Consider the following 15,566-nt stretch of genomic DNA (forward strand, 5'->3'; position numbering starts at 1 on the left):
GGGTAGGTGAAACACAACGGAAGGGAATTTGCTTCTTTTTGAGCTAGAAGCCCAGTTTGGAAAGAATGTATCTTTCTACTATGAAAACTGTCTTTCTCTGGCTTCTGCCCTGCAACCATCTTTGTCATCAACCGTTCATCGATGTAAGCAGCTGACACACTTTCTCACTCAGATAGTGAAACAATGAGAACAGCACACACAAAAGGGGAACAAATCCGAAAGCGGAACAGCACGGAATTCTTCACATAAATAAATGTGACATTTGGTTCATTTTAGGGGTTATGCGGGAGGGGGGGGGGGGCTAAGAAAGACAAAAAAAGAAAGAAATCGTGTTCTCCATTCCTTCCACACCAATAACAATCCATCCCCGCCGCTCATTCCCTTTAGAAATGATTTTCTTCATCCTCTTATCGTGGCACACCTTTTTTTCTCCATCCCAGTATTATTTCAGCTCCGTCTCTCATCTTCCTGTCACAACCAATATTTTCGCCTCCCCAGTCATCCCCAAAACCTTTACTTTCTTCACTATTCCAGTTCAGACAATCATGTTGTGTGGCAAAACTCATGTTGCCAATACACAACTCACTCATGGAACAGCTGCGTCTACCTTAGAAATGTAGCCCTTTAGCTATCTCGTGTCACTTTTAAATACCTTTGTGCAAAGGAAATGTGTGGGACAGTTTTTTCTCTCGGAGAAACATACAACATTGGTAATTAGGCACAATAAATCAACCAAGATACTGTATATTCACTGATGCTATCTGCGAGTGAGGTTTGTTCCTCTGCCCTTACAAAGTATATCTCAGCTCCGTCCTTTCTGCATGTTCTGGCCTCCGAGGTACTGTGATACCTCGGCTTACGAACGCTTTAGCTAACGATTTTTTTGCCTTACAAACGTTACATTTAATATTTAACCTTTAAATTTAATATAATCTTGGCATACGAACAATTTTTCGGGAAACACACGGAACGCCACAATGAGGGATGTGTCGTTCACGAACGAGTCCGTTCTTGGATCTCCTGAAATGGCAGCCTGCTTTTTTCCCTCTATTCCCCGCCCCCAGTCTTCGGTTAAAGCCGCACATGATTGGTCAAGATCTGTGGTAGAGAAGGGAGGGGACACACGCAGCAGCGATTGTGGGGAGGGGTTACAGTAACAGAAACACCCGAAAAGGAGACGACAGAGCTTGAAAAAAAAAAAAGTGAAAAACAAACACAAGTGAAATGGTGAGAAAATGGATAGAAAACACGGTGAAATTTGGACTCGTTTCAACTTTATTGATAGTTCAAAGGCACAGTGTAGACTGCAAGGTTAAAATATCCCATCAATCAGGCTGCACAAATAACCCGCACAAGCCATCTGTACAATTTGAAGAGCACATACAACCAAGGGAACAACCTATTAATGACGTTTTGATGTGTCTGCCTGCATCTGTTGCTGTTGCAATCTCACAACTTCTAAGATGTACAACCAGAGCTCCTTGAGACACTTTATGCAAAAAGCTATCCATACCATCAAGCCATCAACAACCATTACAAAGGTAAATAAAACAACCTTATTATACAGTAGTTTATTTCTTTAATTACAATACCATGACACATATATTATACGTAAAATAATGTATATTGTGTGTAGTTTTAAGGCTTATTTAGTTGAAAATTATGTTTTATGGGGACCTGGGAACAGATTATTCTCATTTTAATGGTTTCCTATGGGAAATTAATGTTTGGAATACACACTTCGCCTTACAGACACTTTCTGGGAACTGTACTTGAAATTATGAAACAAGGTGTGAACGTGAATGGGATCGCTTGCTTGCTTGTCTGCGTGCCATGTGATTGACTGCAGTGTGTTTTCGTGCACCTGAACTCTGTGCCAAACTTAGCTGGGAATGGCTTCAGCTCAAATGTGACACAAAACATGATAAGTAGTGGAAAATGTTTTTGCAAATGAATTGATATGGATCAGATGAAACCAGCCTCAAAATTTCACTGGATGAACGAACCTCCATTTGAGGCTATATGTACTCTTCCTCCTCACCTTCCTCTTCAGGACTTTGTTGGCAACATTGCTTTTTAATCTCGTGCTGTATGTGGGAAACTGTGCGGCAAAGAATTACTAGTTGCACTGGCGAAGGGGCTGTGGGTGAGGGGCAAGGATGGATTGCTACAGGAAATGTTGTTGTTTTTTTTTTTGTTTTTTTAACTTGGCGAACTTATTGGAAGGCCAACCAAGAACTGCCTGGCATCCCTTCCAGTGTTCACACAAACAACAGAACGGAGGGAGAGAATAGTAGGGGAGGTAAACATTAATATTATCCATCGGCGGTGGACACATTTAGTGAAAGGGAGGGAGGGTGTTCCAGCCTCCCCTCCGGGAACGGTTTAGGCCAAAGGTGTCAAAGTCAAGGCCCGGGGGCGATATTCGGTCCGCCACATATTTTTTTCGGCCCGTGAAAGCAAATCAAACGTGTGAAATTCCATGATGCTTCCTAAAATCCTAACCAAAATTTCATATTTTTGGATGTAAACCACAATAACAGTCATTATTCTTGACTTCAGATTTGAAAACTAGTTATTCATTAATTTGTTGTGCGCTCTATATGTAATATGTGGACGGGATTAAACATTCTAATGGCTTCCTCAAATTCATAACGGCACTCGAGAGGAAACCATAACTACACTGTAGCCCCGCAAAAATGACTTTGAAACACCTGGTTTAGGCCTTTCCTCACATAGAGACCCGGCTGTTAGTTCTGACTTTTCCTCATTTCTTCTGCCACAGGGGACACTATTTCACCTGTACTTTTTCTTTCTTTTCCCTTCCACATTCCTTTCTGGTTCACCCAATCTCCTGTGTGGCAAAAAGAAAAAAAAAACTTATCTTCCTCCCCACACCTGTCTTTCTCCTCCCCTGACACTCGTATCATCCCTCGCTCTAAGGAACGAAAGAATCAGCACAGCCTCTTCCCCTCCTCCTGAATACCGTCCTTTATTTCCAGAGACAGCAAGGTAGAGGCACATCATTTTAACCCCACCCTCCCAGCATGCTTCTTTTCAGACATTGTCACATCACGTGTGCCGGCGCTATGGCGACACAAGCTGCCGTGCAGACAACCGCACAAACCATAAACGTATTGTGAAGCTCATTAAGAAATACATTTGGCCGTGCCATGCATATTAGCGAGTACACGGGAGTTGGATCACCTCAGCTGCGCTCTGGCCTGAATGTGCTTGCCATATGGCTAACGAGCTCAGATTAATTACCTGGAGTTAATCTCTGAGCAAGATGCGGAGTCTTGTATGACACCGGAGTTTGATACACAAACACGCTCGGCTCACAGCTGTTCTTCCGCTGCAAGACATCGCATAGAGAATTGACAAAAAGAGGGGTGGGGGAAGCCTACTTGTTATGGCCTCCGGGAAAATAACATTTTGATGTTACCTTTGACATGTTAAACTTTATAAAATGACTGAAATACTGCAAAGTATTTGGTCAAATCAAGGAGACATTCTATGATGAAAGCGAAAACTGTGGTTGACTGAATCCTGCTTTCAGGCAACAAGTAGTCATTTTTGGTGGTGTTTATGCTACCTCTGTTTTTCTTCTGCTCCATTGCACAAGTTGTGTAAAGGCTAAAGGTGGAGGATTGCCGGTCATATGTAAGTATGTGCAAAAGTATGATTAGTGGCAGCTCAGAATCAACAGTCGGCATTTGGTATGTGCCTTGGACTAAGAAGCCTTTTGTACCCTTGACTAAGAAAGTCATAAGGGCGCTTTTGTGTTTGTGAAAATGCAGAAAAGAGCTAAAGGGAACACACTGTATATAATTGCTCAGTTAACTGAGGTACGTATGCCACACTTCTGGAGGCCCTTGAAAATGTTACAAAGGTTGTGTACATTCACAAAGACCAGAGGCAAAGTTGAATTCACAAACTACTGTTGAATTTTATGTTCAAAAAACTAAGGAAGTAAAAGATCACATCATTACCTCTAAATAGCAATATGCAACGTTTTCATTAATTCATTCATTCATCATTTATTTATCGGACTACATTGTCATACCCCACTCGCTCTGAAAAACATACATGTTCATATAAGGCTTCGATGCACACTCAAAGTATTTGCACAATTGGACAGAGACTATTTTATTAATCTACTTTCCTTGATTGACATTTCAGATGAGCGATGTTTTCCCCTCACCATTTTGCTTCCTGACTGTGGAACCAATCTAAGGGTTTTCTAATTATATTAGACACATATGGATGGAGTTCCAAAAATTGTGATTTGTCATTACACGTTAGTTTCCATCCATCCATCCATCCATCCATCCATCCATCCATCCATCCATCCATCCATCCATCCATCCATCCATCCATCCATCCAATCCATTTTGGACACTTATCTTTGAAGTTGCTAGTAACTGCAGCTCATATGGCGAGACAAGCATTCCCTCTCACAGTTACGCCTAAGGGCAATATAACTGATATAAGAAGATGCAATTGAGTTTTTTTTCAATCCCAACAAATAAATGATGCACTCTGTTTCCTTTTCAACCATTTTCACAATAGAACACAACCATGACCAATTCACTTCTTACTACTGGTTGCTGCAAGCACAGCATATCTTGCTAATTCATCCATTACAATTAATACATGTTGCTCTGAATCAGAGCAGTAGATAATGCTTGAAATGTAAATGGACCATATAATGGATCTCATTTACTTCAAATTCTGCTCTGTTGTAGAAAGGAACTTGAATCAATTGAATATTTCATTTAGAATGCTGTGTCATGTAAAATAATTGTAAATGAGTTGATGTTAAGATTATCCTTTGAAAGAACTTCCACCCTGATTTGATTGAGGTGAAATCGAGTTAAGGTACGACCTCAAATCACCTCAAAAGTTTACCGGGAAAGTTTGTACCAATGACCTGCACTCAACATTGATCTCAAAATCCCCAAAGCATGCAGCATAAGTGAAGCCAGCCCGCATAAGCTTCACGAGGTTCAGTTTGCTTCTCCTACATTAAAAGAAAAAAAAACATTCCTTTGCATCATGGCGGCTTACACCGATGGATTATTAAACCACACGTTTACAGTCACACGATTCTTCTCATCCTATTGAACAAACCAACCTGTTTGCATAATAATGTATCCTACTGTGTGTGTATGAGTGTACGCAGCCAACTTCTGTGTGTACAACACTGAGAGAGAGAGAGCAATAGCAAAAGAGAGAGAGAGAGAGAGAGAGAGAGAGAGAGAGAGAGAGAGAGAGAGAGAGAGAGAGAGAGAGAGAGAGAGAGAGAGAGAGAGAGAAATGTTCATAGATGTTGACGCATATCTCGAATGACACAGTTTCACTCAATATGGTTGTTGTCTTCTGACTAAATGGCTTTGATCACTTAGGGATTCTGAAGTAGTGCCTCTCTCTGCTGATAGGCTAAATATTATTTCCCAGTAAAAGGTAATCATGAGCAAAATTAAAGAAGGGAGTCTAACAAAGTTGCCACAGGACAGCCTTTGTAGTAACTGGATGAAGGACTACCGTACATCAAACAACAGATAGTGCCACTGGTGACTGCTGTTGCTATTGCTTCTTGGGTGCTATTGCAATCGGGGTGAATGATGTGGTGACCCGTCACTATCGGCAGGCCATTGAAGGTCGTGTCCTCCCATTTGAGTTACGGATTTCTATAACTGTTGTTTTATTTCAATTGTCATTATTTTATTTGAACACAGAAGCTACGTATTTTGTGTTGGGAAATGTTGAGTTGCTTGTCATTAAGTCAATAAAAATACAAGAGTAAATGAAGTATAAAAAAAGACCTACAATTCATCGCTTCGGTAAAGTTGCATCTATCCATGCATCTAAAAATAAACAATCTTTTTTAAAAGTAACTTGCAGTCTATTATACTACAGTTGATATTTTTACATTCATAAATAGCAATGGTCAGTTCTTTATAATAATCTTTATATGGCATTAAAAAGAACAATGAGCATTGCTTGATTAATGGAAATATACAGGGCAAGAGCTTGTCACAGCCTTATGGTTCATGTGACACATCGTCATTTAAATGACACATGTGTTATTTAAATCACTGCGATGACAAGGGCAGCATCAATTAAAATTGACTGACGCCAGCTATGTGTTCAGGCCTTCAGAATAATCATGGCAAAAAATATAACTGCCCAATTTAATGTACGCGGATGCATTTTACGTCTCTTGTGTTGTGTGACCAAGCTCGGGATTGACAAGATTCAGATGTATCGAACCACCTTGATAATTTATAAAAATCTGTAATGGTAAAAATGGATGACAACTGGATTCATAATGATATTCTAGTTTTGGTGTCAACTTGCTAAACATAGTGTCAATGTCACATGAAGATCAAGTGTTCCTGCTTGTTATGAGAGAACAGGTTACCAATGAGCAACGGGCAAAGTGAGTTACCTGTCCAAGTTTGCTAGTTTTCTTCTATTACATCTAACTTCTTGTATACGTTTGTGGATGTGGATGACATTGGTGGTAATTGTGTGCTTCTCTTTCTTTCCTGCAGGGCAAACCATGGCAGTTTCCACATGACATGAGGAATCTTAATTGCAACGCTATGTACGATATATCATGTATATATCTCTGAAAGGCATGAAAGCATGCAAAGACACTGGCAGATCTCCCGCTGTGTGCCTTCACCCCTTCTCTCGTATAGTAGTCTATTCTTACCACCCACCCCCTACCCCACCCAGCTCAAACTTTACAGCTCCGGCTTTGAATGTGGCCCATCAGGCGATTGTTAAGCCATATCTCACAAAGGCATGGAAAAATCCCGACCAACCCTTATCTTACACCTCCCTGTTCAGCCATGAAATGACACCCTTATTTAATCAATTGTGGATCATGAAATTTTGCACAAGAGACCCCTTTTCTTTGAGTTTGACAGTGATTGAACTGCACAGCCATGCAATTCCATTCACCACGGCAATGAGAAGAAAAGAGCAGGGGAGGCGTCTCTTTGCCAACCATTTGTGAGAGGACGAGATGAAGGCGATTTCAATGTGACACCCCACATCCCCCTTTTAGTGGCAACGCTATACGCAAGTTGCAACGTTATGTTGCACAGTCAGGTTCTGGATTGCAGTTAAAAATGTAGATGTGTGTTTTCCATGTTGCAGGTGACGAGATATTCACACAGCGGTTTAAAAATGAACCCAAAGGTGAAGCAGAGCACCAAAGAAATTGGGGTGAATGTGATAAGTGTAGGAGGGAGAAACAGTAGCAACAGGAGAGATGCAGACAAGAGCAGTGGCGGAGGAGATGGGAGTGGAGCAGGAAAGCCTTCCCCCCTTTCGTCCTTTTGTGTTGCATGAATGGGCTGGTGAGAACGTGTGAATGGACAGTCTGGATAGTCTGCAGTGAGTTTGTTTAGGGAATGTTGCTGGTAGTCTAGGATGCCTTCTCAATCTGCCTTGTTGCATAACAGTGACACCAGTGTGGCCCTAACCCAGAGGTCAGTGGTTCACCACTACTGTGTAACATCATGTCTGTGCGACATCAGTCTTTGAGATTTATTTTATTTTTCGCTGTATGAAACAACTGCACTGCATAACTGCCTGACTACAATTACGTATCGGATGGCTCACAAGTCATTTCAGTTAAATGTGCCACAAACTGAAGTGTTTATTTTCACCCCTGGCAGCTAGGAAAGAGTTTCCATCGATTTTGTAAATGCAAGAAAATGACAATGTGTCCAACATTTAGAGAATAATTAGTAATATTCGGTCCAACTGTCCATTGAAACAGATGAAAGTATAACATAGTTTTCTATCCATTTTTAAAGTATACACTTAACTTGAGTTCATATTATCTCATTCTGAAATAGAAATGCTCCTTCATGTGGTAATCTCCTAATGCCTTGCCATTACAATTCTCCCAGTTTGAACAAAATTTAACAAAACTGTCTCCAATCAGTTTAGAATGGGCTTATTCTTGACCTCGTACGTTCATCCACCCCACTACCATTCTGTCATTTTTGCACTGACTCCCTGTTCTTTTAAAGATTCAGGATAAAATTTAAAAAGTCAATCACTGGACCCACAATGGTCAGTGTCCTTCATACTTGGTGGATTTGATAGAATTTTATTGTCTAATGGTTTATTGTCACGATGGTCTGTTGACTGCCTTTCACTTACTGTCTCTCACACATGTAGGTAAGTGAACTTTGCAGTCACCAACATTTGGAATACACAACCATTTAAATTTATCGTAAATTAATAGCTGCTCTTTTGTAATGGTTTTGATCTGTCTATCTCTTTTTGTCTATCTGTCTATCCATCCATCCCTTTCTCCTCTCTCTCTCTTTCTCTATTGTTCTCTTCCCCCCCTCTCTCACTCTCCTCTCTCTCACTCTCTCTATCGGTCTCTCTCTCTCTTAACCCCCCCCCCCCCCCCCCACACACACACACACTGAAAAGAGGTGATGAATGGTGGCAACACTCAATTACAAGCAGGCATCAAAAAGGGTGCAGCGTTGAACACCCTGAAAAGCATTTGTCACTGTTCCTCTACCTATGCCTCTCTCCTCCAAGTGCTTCATAAGAAAGGAATTGTTGTCTAATTTGCGATTCCTAAAGTGTGGTGCTATGTGTTATTAGGGCCAATATATAATTTCACCAGTACTGGTAGCCGACGTTTTCATTATACCGATGAAATGAATAGTTTGATTATAATATAGTGGGGGTGCTGATTGCCAAGAATTAGCATGGGTATGCTGATCCAGGTGTCACAATTGCATTTATGCATGATGCATAACAGTCCAACAGGGGTCCTTGAGGGCTCCAGTAATTTCCAGGAGAAATATTATGAATTTGCCTTGTCATCACTTGTTGACAGTAATGCAAAACAGTTTGTGTAAATTGTGGATGATGTTCAGAGTGCAGCTGAATTCCAATTGTCATATGCAACATACCTGACATTATTATATGCAGTCAGAAGAGTCCATTTTTTTTTTCAAATCCAAAGTGAGCCACTTTTGCATTAGATATAAGATCGTCTACAGATGGAATGTATCTGCAGTGAGTTCAGCCTTCCTAAACCATTTATTTTCAACTAGCAACACCATTCTAACAGTCTTCATAATCACTGCATGCAGTTCGCACGGGTGAATAAAAATATCAGGCACAGCCCAGCCTACACATTAATGTGTTCACTGTGCGCCATCCAGCGACACAGGACCAATAAAATTCTATCTACTGACAACCAATAATAGGTCCTTCACGGGCTCTGGAAGTCTTATGTTAATGTTCATCGAGTCAAAGTATTCACAAATACTAGTTTGAATAAACGGGTGAAAGAATTTGTGAGTAAGAAAAGGGTACTTAGAGCAAATAAGAAGTCTTGCTCATCCTAAACATTCACATGTTGATCAAAATGAATCAACACATTGGCAGCGATTCCCCGTAATCAGCTAAAACTCTAAAAGTAAACCACGAACAAGCGCAAGACTCTTTTGACTGATGACTTTCCAACACTAATCCCGCATCACAACAACATTGAGTCCCACCAAAATCCCTGCAAATCTTATAGCCGCTACATCAAAAGCTGTTTATTAGCAGCAGCATTGCTGGATCCGGCTGCACCTTTGAACACAATTGGTCAAATTACTTCTTTGACCTTCCATATTTCTAACCTTGAAGGGGATCTTAAAAAATCTGTACCGCCAGGCTGGCATCAAAGAATCAGAACCTGTGCTTAGCAGGGACAACATCAGCAACATTTGAGATTTCATTTCCATGTGTGATTAACAGAGCTGCCCACTGACATATAAGGTCCAAACTGTCGGTGTGTCTTGCAGCCAATCATCTCTGCAATTTATCATCACGAGGAAGAGCAATGACACAAAGAAAAGCCCTCAAATGCCACTCATCCATCTCTGTGTTTGCTTTGAAGTATCTGGGAGGGGAAATTACCTGACTAGCTTGGCAGACCTGTTCCTTGACTTGGTAGCATAGGACACAACCCGATTTTTGCTTTAGCACTCGACTGCGCTGGACAGATGACCTTCCCCATACAAACATAAGCACACGATGTACAAAGGTGCAAAACAACAATGATGCACTTTTAAAGTACAAACAGACACACTGCAGAACCTCACAGAAACACTATCTCTTTCTTGTCATTCTTGCTCGCTCACCTTAAATGTCCTCTGCACACCTCCAAAGGCTAACTGCTGGAGGAAAGCGTGCAATTTGTAAACCATTTAACCTTTGAATGGAGAAAATAATGTTGGTGGCTGCATGGAGTCCCTTTGGATGTGCTGCCTGAGACGCAAAAGAAGAATTACTGCTGTGATTTACATATCATTTAATTGCAGTGTCCACTTATCTGCGTGCTTCATGTTTTGATGTGATTTGTCTGCCGGATGCATGTCTGTGCTAGAGCTCTCTGGTGGATTCATTCTTGAGGACAAAAGTCTGTGCGCGTGTGTGCGTCCGTGTGTATGTGTGTCTCTGCGGTCTTCAAAATGAGCTAGTGCCAAGGTTTAGCTGATAGGCTAATTAAGATCGCCACAGGGAATAAATGTTTCCTCTCTGCCTGCCATTTGTCACACCTGGCATGGAAATGTCACGACGAGAAGAAACACACTCGTGCACACAAACACTGCCTTCAATGCAAAAACTGCTGATGTGACAAAGCTACTGGGCACAGCTCCCAACATGTAAAAGTGGTAAAAATTGTATAACGAGGGGAAATAGTTTCATGAAAAGGTCTCATGGAAAAAAATAAGAAAAACTAGATTTTTCTTTCTGCCAAAAAAATTGGACATGTCATGATTTCAATGACATTATCCTTTCAGTGCAAATAAAAACCTTCTCTTTCTTCGATAAATTGTATTGAACTAAGCATGAGCATCATTTTGTGGTCGCCGAGATATGAGATTGGGAATTTTGAATTTCAACTGTCTATGATCTGAACCACTCGATCCTCATGTGGGTTGTGGGGACGCTAGAATGAAGCCAGAAGCAAAATTTCTCTCTTCTTAGAAACCTGGAGCTTTCAAGAGCGTTTATAGATTTGTTCTCAAGCATTCTTCATCCTCTGACTCTGACACTGGTCTGACATCGTTGTTTTCAAATTAAATGTAGGGCTTCTAAAATGTGCTGAAAATAATCAGAATGTGAGTTTCAAGTCTCTCTTGTGTCTTAAAAATGTATTTCATTTAAATGTGGAGTGTATGTTATTGTATTTATGGTTATGCAAAACACCAACTGAAGTGTCATGAAACCACATCTTGCACGCTCTGGAATGACAGAATCACCTACACTCCATGTTTGCAGCAGATACAAAATGGTGCATTCAGGGTGCCTTCACAACATAGGAACATACATTGAGCTACCATATGGTTTGTCACACAAGATGTTTTTCTTGAAGTGCAGCTAGGAAGAACCGGTACAAACCTATTCTGTAGCACAGTGACACCCAGATAAGCACATGATCACAGGCCAAATGGATATTTCAAGTTGTGATCATAAATTATGACACAATTTATGTCAAACCACACTTTACTGACTTAATGTTTTGTGGGGGGATTGAGAGGGATGGGGAAAGGGGAAACCATTACAACGACTTGATTTACTTGAAAATGTGAATTGAAATTGTTGTTCTTTTGTGATTTAATGCAGTCTGTCCAATGCAAAAAAATCTTAAGACTGATGCGATCCAGGTTTATTGAATAAGTATGAACATTGCCAATTCATAGCCAAAAAGCAAGTCATTCAAGCCTAAATACATGATACTTCATTAAAAGAGTATTTCCATTCAGCAATTTCAACAAAAGTGGAACTATTGATCTAGTATTAAATACCCAAATATTTGATATCTCCAGACCTCCTGGCAACTGATGCTTCATAAAATTTGTCCTTTCAACCTTTCCTTCTAAATATTTGTCTTGTGTCAATATGTCATCTCATTACTTGAAGTACTATCAGGTACAATGCTGTGCACAGCTGTGGCTACTTGTTGATGTTATTCATTCTTGTATACTTCACAAGGAGTGTGGCAGTATGCCGTGGCATTGCCCGGCGCAGCAGAAACATGTCGACCCCTTATGGAGCTTACCTCCAGGGGAAATGGATATGGGCTAACTGGTGAAACAATGTGTGTAAGGATGTCACAAATATACTCAATGAGCTGCAGTACAAGAGGATGAGATGACCTTAAGCTGCTTAACTGAAAGGTGGCACCATTTAAAAGCAGCTCTGTTGCGTGGATTTTTTGTTTTTGTTTGTTTTTTGGGATTGTTTTTTTTTTTCTTAAATAACTCACACACACAGACCCAAAAAATGACATCAGCTTATACTTAAGCACATACTGTGGAACCAATCTCCGGGGTTTCTAATTATATTAGACACATATGGATGGAGTTCCAAAAATTGTGATTTTTCATTACACGTTTGTTTCCATCCATCCATCCATCCATCCATCCATCCATCCATCCATCCATGCATCCATCCACCCGTCCGTCCGTCCATCCATCCATCCATCCATCCATCCATCCATCCATCCATCCATCCATCCATCCATCCATCCATCCATCCATCCAATCCATTTTGGACACACTTAAGCACATCAGCTTGTAAATGTGGTGCAGTCACTGTTGGTGGTACGCTCACTCATGGTAGATATGGTGCTGCATATGAGGTACTCACAAATGAGTAAAAACACTGTTTTGTATTTTTATTTTTTAACAAAGTAGAGAGAATATCTTCAAAATGAGAGTTTCTAATGCAGCCCTTGTATTATAAAACCCTTGTAAAAACCGTGTATGTATCTAATAAAGTGACCATTGAGTGTATACTCCAATAGTAGAATAGAATTACATGTACAGTACCAACTTGTTCTTATTAGAGACCAGTGTTCCAAGCAGCAGTGATATAAAAAAAGACCTATAGGAATCAGACAGTAGTTGAGCTTGTGCCTCTTAATCTGGCCTCCTCTGCCTCAGCCGAACTGACATTTTCCTTAATTCATTCATCTCAGGATTCAAGCATTTTAATTAGGGCACTCCAAATCTCCTCCCATACAGATTTATTCTGAAAACTTTTTTGGCCATATTTGTCATGTCCCTCCTTTGTCTTTTTTTGTCTCATTCAGCTGGTTATCTCCAAAATTATATACAGCTGTATTCCAAACAAATCCCACTTTTGCGTAAATAGTGGAAGGCTAAATCATTTTTTGAAATGTGACATTTAATAAGTGAAACATCTTCTGTATTTTTATGGTGAGAAAAAAACTGGCATGAATAAAACAGTTGACAAGGTACGCTGTCACCTTCAAAATGTGTAGATTATTTCTGCATTTACTTTCTCATCCATGTTTACAATTGTAGTCTAATAGCCTGTGTTTTATATCTTAAGCCTGTAACCTTACCTCCAGCTTCTATGGAAACATGAGGAAATTCCTTTTTTTTCCCGTATGTGTCTGACGAGGCCAAATCTTTTACATGGTTTTCTTTGGAACAGCAGGACCCTTAATTATCTCCTAAATGCTTTGCTAAGGGGATATAAGGCAAGCGAGGTAGCGCTTGGTGGTTACAATTTCTTTTTACGATGCGCCTGCGCAAAATCATGAATACACTTGCGGCACTTGATCATAGTTACATGTCTTGTTGCAAATTGTGTAGTTTGGGATATGTGTCATATATGGGTGCCAAGATTACTTCACTGTTCACAACTGTTAATGATTCTTTTAATAGTCGATGAGTCATTCGTTTCTATACTTATTCAGCACTTAATTTTTCTGCTGAATCAGACTTGTCTTCCTCTTTTTCCGCTGCTGGCTATAAACCTTGGCTGTAACACACATGCGCAGTAGTGCTATCTGTGATGTGAAGCATTGTCGGTAATGGCTAACCTGTTTTTGCAACAGAATGCAAAATTTTGGCCGATTTTCACTTTAATTATAATTTTGACATAGGTGTTTATATCCCCCAGAATAACTGTTACAATGAAAGATTGTAATACTTACCATGATTTGTTTTGCCATGTTGATCAGCTGTACTAATATGGTGAAAGTCTTGGTCACAATGTGCAGAACCATAAAAAAAACAACAACAGTGACCAAAAGTATACTAATATTTTGGGTGGTAACATTAGCAAGGTTGAAATAGCTGGCCAACAGGCTAGATGTGGCTTGGGCCCTTCTAGTCTATAAGAGTGAATTCATAGAGGCTTGCAAAGTTAGCACACAGGCTAGTCAAATTAAGTGCCTGTATGACTGTGTTTACCATTGCTGCAATGTCACAAGAGTGCGCTCATGTGTGTATTTCTTAACAAAGCCACTAAGCTACAAATACTACTTTTATTTTTTGAAGAACATATTTGATTTTACTTCATTTTGGTGAGTGTCCAAATTCCAGACTCTGTTGTTTGCTTGTTTAGAAAATATTTCAAATTGACCTAAGATTATGGCATTTTTCTAATTGCGTAACGACATGTTTTTTTTCCAAGCGGGGCACCTAAAAATCCTGGTAGGCAAATTATGAGTAAAAAAAAAATAAAAATACAATACTGATTGCTTGATCTTTTCTTATTTTTTCCCTACAATTGTTGCATCCACAATTCGTGTTTTATCCATATGCCTTTTGTATGGTACATTTTAAAACTAACAATTGTGGTATAATGCGTAATTGTCTCACTTTTTAAAAGCTATGAATTTACCGTAAAACAGAGCCTAATATTTTTCATGTTGTGGGCAGTAATCAGGAAAGGAGTCTAATTATAGTAATTCTGATGAAGCTGAAGAACACTTTTGATCAAATCCAGGCAGGATGAGCTCCATGTCAGTCCCCAATGTAGAAGGAGCTTTGCAAAATGAACCATCCCTCACACAATCAGCAACTGAGCAGACTTCATTTTAAATTGGTTTCAAAATAACCCAAAGCATTGCAAGAATTTCTGAGAGACATTTGGATTTCTGAGGTGAGCAGGAGGTGAGATAAAAACAGATTCACAAAGGATTTACACACATGCACACGCACACACACACGCACACACACACACATACACACACACACACACACACACACAAAACTCACTAATCTAACCCATTAGTTTTTATTTTTGTGCTTGTGAACGGTGACTGAAGAAACCGATAGGAAATAACAACACTTTGGAAAGCCCCATGTTTCATCAATCAGAGCACAAACACACCCACACTTTTATGTTCTTCCTGACTTAAATGGCCTACTAGTCCCTTTCCTGTTATTTCAGGGATCATGAAAAGTGCCCTCATTTTGTTCTATTCTATGCTTTTGGCTTAGGTTGAGATGGACCAGTTACCATCATACTTTTCATGTAAGGACATTTTGGTCGACCCTATGCTTTCAGCTTTGTTGGAACAATTTCAGAAACGGTCCTTCAACTACATCCCATCCTCCCAACTCTAATCCAGAACGAGCTCTCCGAGCCCACTGTACCCAAGTGCCCGTGCAGGGGGAGCACAGATTTTCTGGCGGTGTGTTTCTCGGAGACAAGGACCTTCTGGACATGAGCCTCTCAGAGCTGTCTGC

General features: G+C 40.2%; 1 protein-coding gene across 1 annotated transcript in view; it reads right to left on the bottom strand.

Annotated features, from left to right (window-relative positions):
- The window catches only part of xylt1 (xylosyltransferase I), an 84,951-nt gene that overhangs the window by 42,098 nt on the left and 27,287 nt on the right, over positions 1-15,566 (bottom strand). The window lies entirely within an intron of this gene.

Source organism: Hippocampus bargibanti, linkage group LG10 (assembly GCF_051943395.1).
Source record: "Hippocampus bargibanti isolate YZ-2025 linkage group LG10, ASM5194339v1, whole genome shotgun sequence".
Classification (NCBI taxonomy): Eukaryota; Metazoa; Chordata; class Actinopteri; order Syngnathiformes; family Syngnathidae; genus Hippocampus; species Hippocampus bargibanti.